At 43.6% G+C, this 8,299-nt stretch overlaps 1 long non-coding RNA gene across 1 annotated transcript; it reads left to right on the plus strand.

Annotated features, from left to right (window-relative positions):
• Positions 1-755: 755 nt before the first annotated feature.
• Positions 756-2,278, plus strand: LOC109366850. Its single transcript, XR_004159305.1, has 2 exons — positions 756-2,013; positions 2,109-2,278. It is a non-coding gene; the product is annotated as an uncharacterized LOC109366850 (long non-coding RNA).
• The last annotated feature ends 6,021 nt before the right edge of the window (positions 2,279-8,299 follow it).

Below are 8,299 nucleotides of genomic sequence, written 5' to 3' on the forward strand. Positions count from 1 at the left end.
ATTACTCATAGCATTTGTCATGTCTGTTACTGAGGAACACTGTTCCTTACAGTAGGTGTCTAATTTGCAGAATGCTGGTTTTCCCAGCAGCTCCATCAATCTGAGGGAAGCTTTGATAAGTTGCCTGAGGTGAGACATTGCACATCACTCATTGTAAAGCCTGCTCAGAGAGCAGTGGAAGTGGACTGAGACCGTGGTAGGCAGGACCTGAGCACCAAGATTTCCTGGCACAGCCCCACTGGCTCAGGAGCAGGAAAATCAGTATTCTCACTGACACAGATTTGCTGGCACCTCTCCTGGAACCCACAGTCAAAGTAGACACAACATATACAAGCAAGAGAGCCTTCTGGCTAGATAGCTCACGTTTGTTAAAAAGATGGTTCAACTGTATCGGCCGCAGGTCTCCATTTGCTGGTATGAAATGTTTCTCCATCCAGCAGGGAATTTGTGTGCTCGGCTATTAGCAAAACTTCTGCTGTTCTACATGGATTCTCAGCAGATACTGAAATGCAGATTTTTACCGTTAGAGGTGTATGTGGATTTGGAGTTTGGGTCCAACATTTCATAGTAGGTGCAGGAAAGTGAAGGAGTCTCTTCCTGTTGCCAGACCATGTACTGAGAAGCCACTTTTTAATCCATCTTGAATCTGAAGTAAGATTGTCAAAATGCATAATTTTCTAGCATAAGTAAAAGCCTCTTAAGAAATCTTCATCAGGGCAGGGTGCTGGAAGGTAACTGATTCCTGCACTGCATTGGAAAGTGTGTATCTGTGGGAACATCAGAATTCTCTCCCTCCCACTGTTGCCAATATTCAGGACTTTATTTGTGTTCTGTACTTGCAGACAGTAGAGACAGCAGCCACAGTTTTCCTGTCTGCATTGGGAGGTACTAAAGTTGATGAGCTGTTGGTAATTATTGCTTATGACTAGAAGGTAGTGATATTTTTCTTCATTTTCAAGGTAGTAAGTGGCATCAAGATAATTCCCTGGAATAAACATTTTATTCTTACTTTCCAATGTAAATTGCACTCCTTTTGATGCAATAGATTGCAACTATTTCTTCGAGCTATGGAAAATTTGCAGTAAGCAATGAAAGCCTCAGTAGTGTACTTGTGTTGGGCACAAGTTCCTCCCTGTGTTTTGTTTGCTGAGTTTGCGACAGGGGCCATGCTAAAGAAACAAATTCCTTATCAGCAGTGTATGAACTGTACAGCAAGTTTTGTTTTTCCACGAAGTTCAAGTAGATCTGGGTTGATGTCTCCCAAACATACTATTTCCCATGTGCCAACATATAACCTCATTTCTCTCCAAAATTCACATCTGTTGAGTTACTCAAGCCCAAAAGTAACCTTTCTAAGACTGTGCAACTCTTGGTAATGTCCATATCCTAAACTAACAAATGAAAACTTGTTGACATTAATACTGGTGGAGAATACGTGTACCCTCCTATGCTGAGTAACCCTTCAGTCACACTTCTACAGCAGTCCTTTCTTTCCCAGCTGCTTCTCTGCTCTCAGTCATCTGTCAAGTCTGTCTCAAGTCTTGGCTTGTACTGCCTGTACAGTTCTGCAAAGCAAGTGAATTCCCTCACTCAACGTACACTGGCTGAAGGAAGGTGGAGTCTTTCTCTTTTTCTAATGGGAGTTGGTATAACTTTTCTCAATCTAAAAAAAACCAAACTATTCCAGCTAAATTACTGGGGGGGCTTTTTTTGTGTGTGTGTGTTGTTTTTTTCTTTCTCCTTCTGCATCTAGAGTCAACTTCATGAAAATATAATCTGGATGTGTAACTCTGCACACTAACGACTGATGTAGCAACAGTAGCTCTCTCCTGGCACAATGGCTGAGCTCTGAATTTGCCATTTGGGTGTTCCCTGCTGTAGGCAGCCTATGTTTCTGGAATAGTGGCAGGGGAGCAGACTATACAGAAAGCAAACTCTGCCTTGGGTTTTCAGAACACTCAGCTAGAAGATGTTACCAGGCAAACACAGAGCTTCATCCTCAGGCTTTGACAGGTAAAGTTGTCTTCCTTTTGATCCTTGAAACATCATATTTCTGCTAGTATTCAAGGCAACCAGTAGGATAGCTTCTTGCCTTTTCTATTTTTCAGGAGAAAGCAAAACCAAAATTTGATACCAGAGAGACACTGTCTATTTGAAATAGAGTCAGCTTTTGAAAACAAGTTAAAAGTCATCTCCTTGCCAATTTTTGTGGGTGTTCATCCTGCCTGGATAGCAAGAAAATTCCTGCAGGGAATCTCATGAATGTCAGAGCTAGCAGGTAACGAAGAGCTAAGCTCCTGTGAAATTTCTTTCTTCCTTCCTTTGAGGAGGAGGAGGAGAGGGGAGGGCAGATGGTAACTCTTCACTGGAGCACTGTGTGTATGTCTGTTTTTGAAGCTTTACCTCTATAGAATTGATGTGTTTGACTAAAGAATTGCATTCTTCCTACAGAAAACAGAAACAAGATATCAGCATGTTCAATGGCTGCATTCTCCTGAGCGGAGGAAAAGTACCTGGGAAAGCAGTGAGAGGAGAGATGAGGAGCTGCCTGCTGCAGAGAGAACAGCTGGCTAGAAGAGAATGTATCAGGACAACTGCCAGCATACTGAGCGAGAGGTGTTGGGAGTGTTTGTTGTTCACACTCAGCAACCTGATGTGATTTACTGTGCTTTTATTTCATCTCTCTTCAAAGATGTTATGTCTGTTTAAATACAGTTTTCACTCTGTTGCTCACTACTGGAGATGCTTCACTCAAGGAGGCCCAGGTAATACAATGCAGCTTCTCCCTGGAAGCCCAAAATAATGTTTAAATGACATTCTGCAAAGACTGTAAAAATTGAACGCAACCTCTGCTTCGTTAGTCACTTTGTGGCAGAACAGCAGGAAAGCCTGTCTGAACTTGAATCTTATTGCTGTATTTAGACGTAATTTTTTCACAGTAAAGACATAGCCTTGGAGTCCATCGTCCCAGAATAGAAGAGGATGTCAAAAACACTTCTAAGGTATTATTTGTTCATTAGACTCTGATCATACTCTAGGGAAGACAAAGCAGTACATCCTTTTCAATACAAGGGAAATATTTCCTTTTTCCTAAATTTAGGGGGTATAAATTGAGTTTATTTCAGCTGAATGGGGAGTCCATCACACTGCAGGGGCCAGCAGAGCATGGTGGGGTTGTTAAAAACATATTTAAGTCTGTGCTAAATTCACTAAATTTTACTAGTTTCAGCAGCCACCTTTCTGAAAACACTGTATTTCAACACATGCGAAATAAAACCTTATTTTTTTCACATCAAAAAACCCTTTCCTTTCAAGTCTTACCTAACTTATTTTAGTGAAAATCAGCTTATCTCTCCAAAATAAAACATGTCTTCTGCCATTATGCCCAGCTCCCATGTTTTGTTTCTTTGCTGGCTTTCACTTTTACCATGAGGGGTAAAAAAGTTCTCAGTCCAGAGCAGCCACAGATCTTCTGGCTCTTTATCCATTGGGCGAAAGCAAAAACTCAGTAATCTGTGAAGTTGGGCAGAACCGAGGGTGTTCATCCACTGTGGGCAGGCAATGCTGCTTCCCTCACAGAAGCAGAGCACACCATCAAACAAGAACTTGGAGAGCCCTCATTAACACCTCAATGGAGTGTTGATTAATTGGGTTAATTGGCAGTCTGAGCCATGAAATACAATGTCATGCTGAGGGCCGGCCTGGAAGAATGAGACCTGGTAGGGTGCAAGTGGCTCTAGCTGCCATTACGGCCTCCTGACCTTCCAAAAGCTTCCCCAGCCTTGAACTGGGAAGGTCATAGCCCACTGCCAACCAAGGGCAGGCACAAGGGGCTGGAGCAGCTGGTGGGCACCAGGACATGGCAGGCTAGGCTGGTGAGCAGAGCATTGACCTGAGAGGGGAGGAGACCAGGAAGGTGATGTGATGGCCATCCCATTTTCAGGAGGAGAAGGGCACTGAGCAGTGACCTTGGTACGTGTGAGGACCTGTCTTTGTAGCTCATTCTAGGAGTTACAAAGGGTGAAAACAGTGCTTTCAGATTGCTGTCATACACTTAAATAAAATCGGTTTAAGTGCTAGAGCGGTGTGTTTTCCTTCCCTCTTCACCTGCCCCATGAGGTATTTCTGGTGTTGCCCTCTCCCTATGGAAGTACATGACATTTTCTAGCAAGTTCTGGATAGGAGGTAACTGAGGAAAACTATTCCATTCAAGGAGCATGAGGCTGTGGCAAATCCAGGTCATGGCCTACCCAGTCCACATTACTGCAGGGATGCTGGCTTATTGTTTACATGGCAGCAATGTGCAGAGGCCACAAAGAGTCCCTGCTCTTCCCCTCACAGTCCCAGTACATAAGGCCCATTCTGCCCCTATGGCTTTGATTAATGCCAAATAAGACCAGCAGGTGTCACTTCCAAGTGTTGCTTCTGTGGTATGCAGCAGAACAATGTTAACACAGGAGAGTTTTAACCAAAGCAAGCAATCAAGGGTACAATAAGGAGCATTACATTTGGGTGTTACTATCAGCCAATTGGATGTGTTAGTGGGAGTCTCACAGTTCAGGCAGTCCAACTGCCAGAATCTATTGTCAGAAAAGATACCCGCTGCTGCAAGAGGCAGAGGTGGCACTGGGAAAGGCCAGGAACCAGCATTGTCAAGATGGGGTTTGTGTCCATGTGGCTGCCTAGCTCCTGTTTTGCAGCAGACAGCAGAGAGGGATGGAGGGGGAGAAGGGAAAATGAAGCTATCCAGAGAAGAACAAAGTGGTCTGAAGCTGCATTTTCTTCTTGCTGTCTCATATTACTACAAGACAAGGTCTTGAAAGGTGAAGGAAAGAAGTCCTGGAGACATCTCATTGCTTCAATTTTATGGTCAGGGGAAAAAAAAAAAACAACCCAATTATTTATTTAATTCTGACAAGTCTGAAGCAATTCACTCTGTTTTTGTGTCTATTATCCTGCATACAAAGTCCTCAAAACCCTTGCCTGTTTCTTTCTGTTGGGTATAGCTAAAGAAGACTCAGGGCAGTCCCACTGATTCAGCATGCAGCTACTCTGATTCTTTGCTTCTGCTGAGGTCTCAGCAACACACGCAGCAGTTGTGGAATGCCTATCCTGCTTTACATTCAATCCTTAGCTTATTCTAAAGCAACTTTCATGTGTAGACAAGCCAGGGCAAGGCTGCAGTGCTAGCTACCCTGTCTTTCTGTCTTCAGAAATCCTCCCATGGGAAGGCAATGCTTTATTTCCTCTTTAAGGCAGTGATTTGTCTCAGTATATTCCACAGCTGCACAAAAGGCGGGGAGACCAAACATCAGGATTTGCTCAAAATGAGATGAGCTGGAACTGGAATAAGCAAATCAAACTCCCTTCTTATGAATGTATCACCTTCCATTGCAAGATGGATCCAAACAAGAATACTGAACGCAACTCCTCTAATGCCAGAGAAATTCAAATCCAGGTCTAACTTAGAAACCTAGGAATGAGAGGTGAGGTAATATGACACTTCCCCTTGGGATGACTGCACGAAAGAATGCAGGAAGGAGGAAAAAATTAACCCTATCTGCATGCAAAGCAAGCCACATCCCTCCTGCTCTCCAGTCCTGGGGGAGATGTTCAAGATTTGAACATTATTTCTATCCTCCAGGCAAGAAAGAGCATGATACAGTTCTAATGAGCAGGATCTAGGGGAATGTGGAATTCATTATGATTAATGATGATATCATTATGATATGATGATCATCATTCTATGATAGTGATTGTAGACTTTGCAATACTGACTGTGCTGTGAGGAAGTGGCATGAACTAAAACATTTTTTATTTCATTTGATGGAAGAAAGGTGGTTAGCAAATAGGTTGTACTTGATATTTTTACAGGTGAGCTTCACCTCCATTTGGGTGTTCAGTCAGCTGCATAGCACTGGATTCAGAGTGAATGTCTTATTATTGTCTGTGATGAATAAAGATGATCCTAGAATTCAGCACCACTAGCACTTGCTGTTCCTTTTACCATTGTTTCATAGCACTTACAGTATGATATAGAAATGGCAATGTGATTTTGAAGGCAAATACAGTAGCAATAACACCCTCACTCAAAGCTTTCATTAGAATCTTTTTTGGAGAGGAAAGAGATGAGATTTGAAGGAGATGAAATCTGAAAAAGGGCCTGAGGCAATGGCTGATTTCCACTTCAGCAGATATCAGAGATGGGCAAGGAAATCTCAGTACCATCTGAACAGTGACACTTTTAGTTCAGCAGCACCTAAGTGCCATCAACCATCAGCCAAATTTTTGTTCAATATTTATACAGAGACAGCACCTGTGATTTCCTGGTTGAGAGGCCGCAGGAGTACCAGCTAATGTGAAGAAGTAGTATCTGGTAATGCAAACAAACTCACCACAGATAGACATATCTATTTGCTTGACAGTGCTACACTTGCTGATAAAAGGCCAATATTTAGTTCTGAGATGTACTTTGCCAAAGCTGAAGAAGTGAAAGGTGGGAAGCACTTATGACATTAAAAACAGGATTCGCATTCTGCACAAGATATTCCATTATAGAAGGTTTAAAACATGCGGTGACTTTACTTACTCCTACCTTTTGGATCAGCGACTACTGAAGTTAGCTGGAAAAAACCCAAGGCAAAACATAGCCAAAACCATGGAGCTGCATATGATTTTGACTCCAGATTGTGCAAAAATGCAGTTTTTCAATGATTTTGGAGTCAAAAACGTAGTTCTTTGCCCCCCGTTATGTGCTTCATGGTTCTCATGGGCAAGGATGCCCATTGGGAAGCTCTGCTCTGCTGCGCCCCAGATGGGCCTTGATTTGTCACAAAGAGCTGTGGAACAGTCAGGGTACTCAGCTCAGGTTCAGTGCCCGAACAGTGAAGCCCACAGCTGAACTCTGGAGAGGTCCCAGCTAGATCTATTTAGAAGTTACAACTTCCAACAAATTAGTTATTGCCCCCTGTGGGCTTAGATCTAGGCCAGTTTTAAAATGATCGCAGCCTATTATATTTAAATACTTACACCCTTCTTGTATGGTAGCAGTACAATTTCTAAACCAGGTCGATGACTAATCAAGGGCAGTTTGTGCTAAAAAGGAGACAAGAAATTGTGGCACATGCTTGTCTTCTAGAAGAGGCCTAGTGTCACACGGAGGCTCTGTAGCTCCTCCCAAAGTATTCTGGGCATATCCTGGTGAATACTGAAGGGGAATCTGATGTTTTCACTCAGATTTAGGTACTGAAATGATATAGTGTTACAGCTATCCCACAGTGGGATTAAGGGAACTGTTCACATCATCTCAAGGATGTTTCACATGCACATTGGTATAAAGTTGCACAGACAGGTGTCTCACACAGAGCTGTCTCCAGACGTAAGGGCCCTATGTCAAGGCCCTGCGTGGAACTGTCTCATTTCTAAAGATGCAAAGGGATTAATTTCACCTAACTTCAGTGCTTACCACATCTCTTGTCTCAGATAGCCAGCTGGGCTCCCTCTGTAGTCAGAGAGAAGAAGGCATGTTTTTTACTGATCTTGAGACATCTGCATGAGGAAAAGAAGAATCAGGTTCTGGAAGAGCTAATTTCTCTCCAGGAGTCTGTCACTTTGCTTTGGAGCTGCTGCCCAAGCACTGCAAGCTCCCTGTGCCCCTCGTGTGTCCCTGCACCTTGACTGACTGCTGCTTTCACAGGAAGTACGTGTGGGTGGCAAACAGTCCCTCAGGATAACCTTGGCTGACACACAGCAACAACCAGTGATCCCATCGTAAGCTGGAGTAAGCTGTAAGGTACCCCCGTGGGAAAGGGAAAGACTCAGGTATTTGTCACGCAGATCCAAGAGAGCAGAAACTCAGTGAATCTGGATATTCTTACTCACAAGCCCAGCACAGGAACCACTAGACACACAGATATGTATTGCTGTGATTTCCCCCTATTTGTACAGACTTATTTTTCTTTGTCTTAACTATGTAGTAGGGAAGATTTCTCCTTTCTTTTTCTCTCCTCTTTCAGCCTTCATATTTTATCCACCCTATGGAACTGCAGAACATCACCTCTCCAGGTGCTCTCCATCACCCTGCGAGGGTAGCAGCCTGCAGAAACATTTACAACCAGAGCGGGTCCCATCTGTGCTTACTTGACCCTGCCTGGCCATAGCAGCCTTTTGCTGGAAGCTCACTGCCCCAAGATGCAGGGAATGCCAGGACACAAGGAAGCTAGCCAGTAACCCAAGCCTACCCTGGGACTGTGTACAAACAGATCTGGCAATGAGCCTGGCTTCCCATGAGCTCCGTGGA

Source organism: Meleagris gallopavo, chromosome 3 (genome assembly GCF_000146605.3).
Source record: "Meleagris gallopavo isolate NT-WF06-2002-E0010 breed Aviagen turkey brand Nicholas breeding stock chromosome 3, Turkey_5.1, whole genome shotgun sequence".
In the NCBI taxonomy this organism is placed as follows: Eukaryota; Metazoa; Chordata; class Aves; order Galliformes; family Phasianidae; genus Meleagris; species Meleagris gallopavo.